Genomic DNA, 7,733 nt, shown 5'->3' on the forward strand with positions numbered 1-7,733 from the left:
TACATATATTATTATAAAATATTATATGTAAGGGAATAAAAGATGTCGTTTTGAGAAACTCACTTATACACATCACGGAGATAATCTGATAACATGCACATGGACAAGGAATCAAAAAACAATATAGCACTTTTGCTTCTTGTCAAACCTAGGAGATGAACCTTGTGGCCATTGAAATTTGCCCACGAGAACCCAATGGTTTCTACAAAAGGAACTTATTTCAATCACACATACACTTACAAGACAAAGTATTACGTAAAAGGGATTATCTTCATAGTATTACTTGTGCAAGATGGGAAAGATGGTAAGCACATGATGTGCTAGGTTGATGGGTCCAAAAAAGTTATCCATCGCGGCATGATTATGAACCCTAGAGGGAACATATGCATACCACAAGCTATCCACAAACCAAATGTTCTTGAGAATGTCTTGAAATGGAGGGTGACACCCTCTCTCAACCTATAGTATAATATTGCATTATGTCATCTTATATCCTAAATCCCAAAACCAAAAATAACAATAACGATTGCAAATGTTACCTATCTAGGTGGGTTTTTTCATCGCCCAAGCTAGGGCTCATGCACTCGATCTTGATGTAAGAAACTTTGAATACCACTTCATTCTTGGCAATTCCTGGATTAGGACATTGAAAAACCTGCAAATCCTCCAAACCTAAGCGTTCCTCAAACCCCTTCACTCGGGAGAAAGAATCGTATTATCTTCTTTGAGCATTTTTCTTTGGTGCCATGCCCACATGCTTGACCTTTATTCATGATAATGTTAGTAACTCTTGACATGCTAGACATGTGGACAATGCATGTTAGATTCGTAGACTTACTGGACTACCTGAAACATTCACATCTTCATCTTCTTCCTTACACATCTTCATCTTCTTCCTTACACATTGTGGCCTCAAGCTCTCTTCTCTGTTTCTGTGACACATTTACTCAAAAAATTTAAATCTTATTCTTGTTTTTGATAATGTATTTAATTTAATGTAATTACATCACTTAGGAATTCTCATAGCCATTCTTGATTCGCCTCTTGATGCACAAGATGCATCTATCCTTTGTCTCCATGTACTAGTAGTTCTCGGCATCTTTGAGTTTGCCCATAATAAGTTCCTCCGTTGTAGTCATGCTCTTATCTTTGAGAGCCTTCCACTCTTCCTTCACTATGCGGCATTGACGCCTAAGGAACTTGTCTAGATTCCTCTCAAATTTCTTTGGCACATTCTCAAACCTAGTCTTTTCTTGTTGCTCATAAAAGGAGGACAAGGTAAGACATCTCAATGCTCCCCATCTCTAGATCGTCCCACCTTAAGCTTAGGGATGTCCACCACTACTTGATGTTCATTTTTCAAATGCGGCATCATGTGGACTCTTTTAAAATAAGTAGTGTCCCTCTTAAGACATGTTTGAGATGCTCGACATTGTCGAGCAATCCTCCCATCAAGGAGTGTAATCTCCTCATAATATATAGACATCTATAAGTAATATAATAATGCACATGTTATTACTAAACTCTCCCTTTCTCTCTCTCTCTCTCTCTCTCTCTCTCTCTCTCATATACACACATACACCGCATGCATTTCTCTCTCTCCTCTCATATACACATATGCATTTCTCTCTCTCTCTTTCTCTCTCTCACATACACATATGTCATATACATCTCTCTCCTCTCTCTTACACACACAAATACATGCAACATCACATATATACATACTTACGTTGCATGTACATTGCATGCATCTCTCTCTCTCTCTCTCTCTCTCTCTCTCTCTCTCATATATGTCATATGTGTCTCTCTCTCTCTTCCTCCCTCACATAACCCACACACACACACACACATGCACTCACTCTCTCACACATACATGTAACATTACATACGTACACATGCACACACATCGCATGCATCTCTCTCTCTCTCTCTCTCTTTTCGTAAATTATAGAAGATATATTACCAAATATTACTTTACAAATGGCCACATGGCCGCCATGTGATGTACTAGCTTCCCTCACTAATTACTCCACACCATAGGTGTAGCTCAGAGTACCCTTGTCCAATATATAGCCGTGTCATTCTCCACCAAATGAGGTGACTACAAGGAAGAGACTTGCCACAATAGTATCCCTTTTATACGACCTATGTGAGTTGTAATACCAACTTTTGCATCAAATATGAAGGCATTATGTTTCCAAGCATGTAGTACAAAACACATAGATACCAGAAGTAATCTGCCACTTTGGTCTCCCAATGGTAGGCCTCCAACTAGCATGCGCCGCCATAGGAACACCTTCCTTTGATATGGAATCTTAGACCACGAGCCCTATAAGATTACTTCCTTCCATCGGGCCCTACTTTTCCTCTCTCTCTCTCTCTCTCTCTCTCTCTCTCTCTCTCTCTCTCTCTCTCTCTCTCTCTCTCTCTCTCTCTCTGCCAATGGAGCCTACCTACAATGTGGTGGGGTAGGCTGTTGGGTTGTGGTGGCGATGTGGGCCCATGGCAGAGCAAATGCAGTCATCGACAGAGTAGCAAGCGTTGGGCAGCGCGTGGGCAATGCTTACCGACTAGAAGTAAAGTTAGACCTGGCGACCTTCTCCTCGACTTGCATTGGTGACCTAGCACTGACCTAACGGGTGGCAACTTGGTGGTGCTATAGGGAATGACCTCCAATAAACTCAATGGTGGCAGGCAAGTGGTGGGATATGAAAAGCGCACTACAGGGAGAGAGGGAAGGGTAAATGCGGACCGAGGAGGGAGAGAGGAAGCCCCAAGAAAACCTTGGGAATGGAATTTTAAAAAATTCAAAAATTCCATTCCTAATAAGTCCCTCATTAATGCCCATTTTCACACAATAAATCTCATTTATGTACTCACTATCCAGTGTCCAGCAAATTGATGTCCCCGATCCGAGTTTACTTCTGGTCCAAGTTTACTTTCATGGCAGCCATGGAGATCCAACGACGCGTGATGCCAGATGTGATTTCCCAACATTTCCAGCCATTGATCCCAGCACCCTAACCCTGTGTGACTTAGTGATGAGGGCCTCCTCCCCTACTTCCCAGCCTCTTGATTTCATCTACATCAGTAGAGAGCATAGCACTATAGCTGAGTAACCACGGGAAGTTGGTCCCATCGAGTTAAAGTCTCCAATCCAATGGTGCTCTTCTGCTTTGTCAGATTTTTTGATGACGAATTTCGGTAGCCACCGTCTCCATCATCCACATTCTAATGGAGTGTGGGTGGAAATTAAATGTAGCATAGGCTACTTTGCGAAGCTCTACACGTAGGTCAATCGTTGGGGTTTCCCAAGAGGCGTTGGCCCCTCCCACTCGTTCTCTCCTTGAATGTCTCTCCACATGCAACCTACTTCAATATCTTTCCACACGAGTTGATGGCTGCTGTTTTGTTGCCTCCTCTACACCAAGGTAGAAAGCAATTCTCTTCCAGATACTACAAATGATGATGAGGATGTTGTAGATATGGGTTTCCTCATCACATAACTTCATGGGGGCTGACATGAATGATAAGAAAGTAAGCAAGTTGGGGGAGCAAGATGGCTATATTCGGCATCAGTGTTCAAAAAAAAACCAAAATCCTATATCTTTTTATACCTTTAATCTGAAAAATCAAAAGTAAGTTCTTATATTGCCAAGTGTAAAAATTTTTCTCTAAAATTCTTGAAAGTTTTATAAGTTTTATTCAAAATTTTACACTTTAAAAACTCTTGCGACAAAATAACTCGAGTATCAAGATAATGTACTAAAAAATGACTTTAAAACACTCTCGCAACAAAATGATTGGTGACATCAATAGAATTTACTAAATTGTTGATTGCCAAATTCATGAGTAAAATGATATTTATCATTAAATAAAATAGAATTTTGCTTCCACAAGAATATCATCCATGCTTGTGCATAAATGCACTACAAATATTGCATTGCGTCCTAAAAGAAGCTAAGACTAGTTGAATTTATTTTACTCACAAGCTCCCAAATCCTTCATGCTCCTCCATCTCCTAATGAAAAGAAGATTGTATTATATGTTAGTACTTTGCTATGAAGGCATTAATAATGTATTTAACCTCTAAAGTTTTTAGAAATACCTTTCAGTCTTCATTTGTAAAAGCATGTCTTGTCGTAATGGCATCAAGCCTCCAAAGCTCTATTGCTGAAGTTGAACTCTGACATTGGAGGACCTTCGATGGATACTCGCATTAAGGAAGTTGTACTCTTTGTCATCAATCTATTCCTCAACTTTGATTTGATAATATTCTGTATACTAAAGCCACGCTCACAAATTGCAGTACTAGAGCATTGGACTAATGCAACTTGCGCTAGCTTTAGCAACCCTTCATACTTTTCTTGTAGAGTGATATTGTTACTTACGTAAGACCAAGTGTCCCGCAAATTCCACCCTTTCCAATCATTAGTGGCTTGAATCTTGAATGTAAGGTATTCTCTTCGAAGAGATATTGGATCTACAAATTTCTCCATTAACTCACCATTTGCAAGTTTGCTTTCTCCATAAAATGATATCAACCTATCTAATTCATTAGCTCCAAAATTCTTAAGTAGCTTTCCAGGAGGATAGCAAGATGGAGAGAGTATTTAAAAACAAGCCAAGGTAGAGTTATCCACAAATCTCTCTTTCAAATCTTCAATAACACTTAATGTGAATGCTTTTTGAAAGCTAATAACCAATTCAATATCAGAGCCATCAAAAGAGTGAGATATCTTTTTGCTACAAAAATGGTCACCTTTTATTGAAGATCGTAAACCATGGAGAAAACCCTTATCTGGTCCATAATCAGGAATAATAGGAAAACCCCTTGTATCTTCCTTTCTTGCATTCATGTCAATATCCGGTTCTGACACAAACTCTATTGCACAAATCTCAGCATTCACAATGCCAGGAATACTAGTAATATCAACATATGACTTTTGAAATATTTTACTTAACTTTGTCAAATGTTGATATAGATCTGCTAAGAAATGTAATGCATAAATGAGTTCTAGAGAAGACAATTTGCTAAAGACTACGAGATTCTCACTCTCAAAGAACTCAAGAAGAGGCTCTAGTGAGTCACAAAACTTTGCTAAAACCATTGATCTACTCAACCATCTAATTGAATGAATTTTATCCAATTGAATTATTGAGCATTCAAATTCTTCTTGTAATTCTTTTAATTTCTCTTTGCGGATGACACTCTTTCTAAAAAGAGTTGCGACTTCATTAACAGTGGAATCTATAGCTTTTGCAAATGGAAACTTTTCTATGCTTTTAGATGCACAAAGATTTGTGCGATGAGCCACACAATGCATAGATGTCATGAAAGGACAAGACTCCTTTAATCTAGTAGACACCCCGGATCTCTTTCCTATCATTACGGATGCACCATCAGATCCAAATCCAACCAACTTTCTTAAGTCCAATCCATTTTCTAAGATCAATGTTATTAAAGAATTATACAAGCCCTCGGCAGTACGATCCCCAATAACATCTACAAGTCCAAAAAAAGATGAACGTGGACAATGATTCTCTAGATAAGATGCATATACTATCATGTGCTCATCGATATATCTGTAGATTCATCTATCATGATCCCAAAACAAGGAGAATTTTTTAATCGTTCTACTATATTATGTGACAATGCTTTTCCAATATATTGAACAAAAGTTGCACAACTCTTATCATTGTTGTACATATGTTCGGGTACATTGGGAGTTTTGCATTCTCGCAGAAACTCTAACGTTGACACAAACTTGTTTAATGGGATATCATTTTTAGCAAGAAAATAGGTAGTATGAAATAGATTAGTAATCTCTTCGTCATGTGTTTCATTTTGTTTGCTCAATCCTACTTCAAGACTTCCTCTTGACATAGAACGAATCAATGATAATCTATGTGTGCGAGAGCGTGCATGTGTACTTAGGGCACTATGCTACATGTTTTGTGCACCTATTGTTGCAAACTCACTTTTGCAATTAGGATCCTCCATGCAAACCTTACAATACATGCGTGCTTTCTCTCTATCAAATTCCAGCCAATGAAATTCACTTCTCCAATTTTCACACCACGATAACCTAGCTCTTTTTCTACGTGTAGCCTCTTTTTCATCAATCTCTTCGCTGCTTACAGTAAAATCATTAGCAATAATTTCTTCGTCAATTTCTTTACTTGACCTTTTACCTTTTTTCTTCTTATCCACAATAACTTCTTTACTAAATCCTCCAAATTCGAGTAGTGTGGATTGCACAAAAGCCATCTGAAATATTTGAAATGTATTATTATGATAATATATTCCTTGTAAATTAATGTTTTACCAAGAAATAGCAAGTCATGTCAAGTTTATGCCTCAACATATCTAAAAATTAAAAGAAAAAAGATGTTGAGTAGTTGTGAATGAGAGACATAGAGAAGAGATGCAAGCTAGAAAAGAGATGGAGAGAGGCAAGCTAAAACAAAATTTACCCTGACCTTAATCCTGCAAAGTTTGATGCCAATCAATGATTTGTAAAGTGTTCGAACTTCGTACCCGAGCCACAACCTATATCAATCCTGCACAACCTATAGCATGTCATTCACTGATGTGAATCCTTCTCCCTCTCAATCGTCTCCTATCAATTCTCTCTCTCTCTCTCTCTCTCTATATATATATATATATATATTTATATTTACAGAAATCGACTGATTCTTTCTCCCCCTAGATCAACAACTCTTTGCTCTATTCGCTCTATTCGAATATATATATTCGCTCTATTACACAACCTATAGCATGTTATTGACTGATTTCTATATATATATATATATACAGAAATCGGCTGATTCTTTCTCCCTCTCTCTCTCTGCAGAAATTGCTCTATTCACTCTATTCGAATATATATATTCTCTCTATTACATAACCATGTTATTGACTGATGTGAATCCTTCTCCCTCTCAATCGTCTCCTATCGATTCTCTCTCTCTCTCTCTCTCTCTCTCTCTCTCTCTCTATATATATATATATATATATATATGTATATATATATATATATGTATATATATATATATGTATATATATATATATATATATACAAAAATCGACTGATTCTTTCTCCCTCTCTCTGCAAAAATTGCTCTTTCGCTCTATTCGAATATATATATTCACTCTATTACACAACCTATAGCATGTTATTGTGACTGATGTGAATCCTTCTCCCTCTCAATCGTCTCCTATCGGTTCTCTCTCTCTCTCTCTCTCTCTCTCTCTCTCTCTCTCTCTCTCTCTCTCTCTCTCTCTCTCTCTCTCTCTCTGTATATATATATATATATATATATATATATATATACAGAAATAGGCTGATTCTTTCTCCCTCTCTCTGCAGAAATTGCTCTATTCGCTCTATTTGAATATATATATTCACTCTATTACAATATATATATATATACAATTTGAGGGAGATTATTCGCTCCTACCCACACTCTTATCGAACACAGACATCGGCTGATTCTTTCTCTTAATCTCTCTGCAGTATACAGCCTGCTTTTTCTCTCTCTCGATGGGCAATCTTCCTTCTATTCATGGCTTTTTCCTTCCTCTCTGTTATGCTGCTGGGCACAGCAACCTAACAATCAGCTACACACAGTGCACACTATTGTGGCGTATACACACACACAATCTGAGTATCTCCCTCTCTATTCGCTCCTACACACACTCTTATTGAACACACACACACACACTCAAATCT

General features: G+C 37.8%; 1 long non-coding RNA gene across 1 annotated transcript; it reads right to left on the minus strand.

The window, feature by feature from the left end:
• Positions 1-4,187: 4,187 nt before the first annotated feature.
• Positions 4,188-6,506, minus strand: LOC147635658 (uncharacterized). Its single transcript, XR_015266593.1, has 3 exons — positions 6,484-6,506; positions 4,763-4,885; positions 4,188-4,545 (listed from the first exon to the last, which is right to left on the minus strand). It is a non-coding gene; the product is annotated as an uncharacterized LOC147635658 (long non-coding RNA).
• Between the last annotated feature and the right edge of the window lie 1,227 nt (positions 6,507-7,733).

Source organism: Cibotium barometz, chromosome 9 (genome assembly GCF_041138505.1).
Source record: "Cibotium barometz isolate CiBa-2024 chromosome 9, ASM4113850v1, whole genome shotgun sequence".
NCBI classification, from domain to species: Eukaryota; Viridiplantae; Streptophyta; class Polypodiopsida; order Cyatheales; family Cibotiaceae; genus Cibotium; species Cibotium barometz.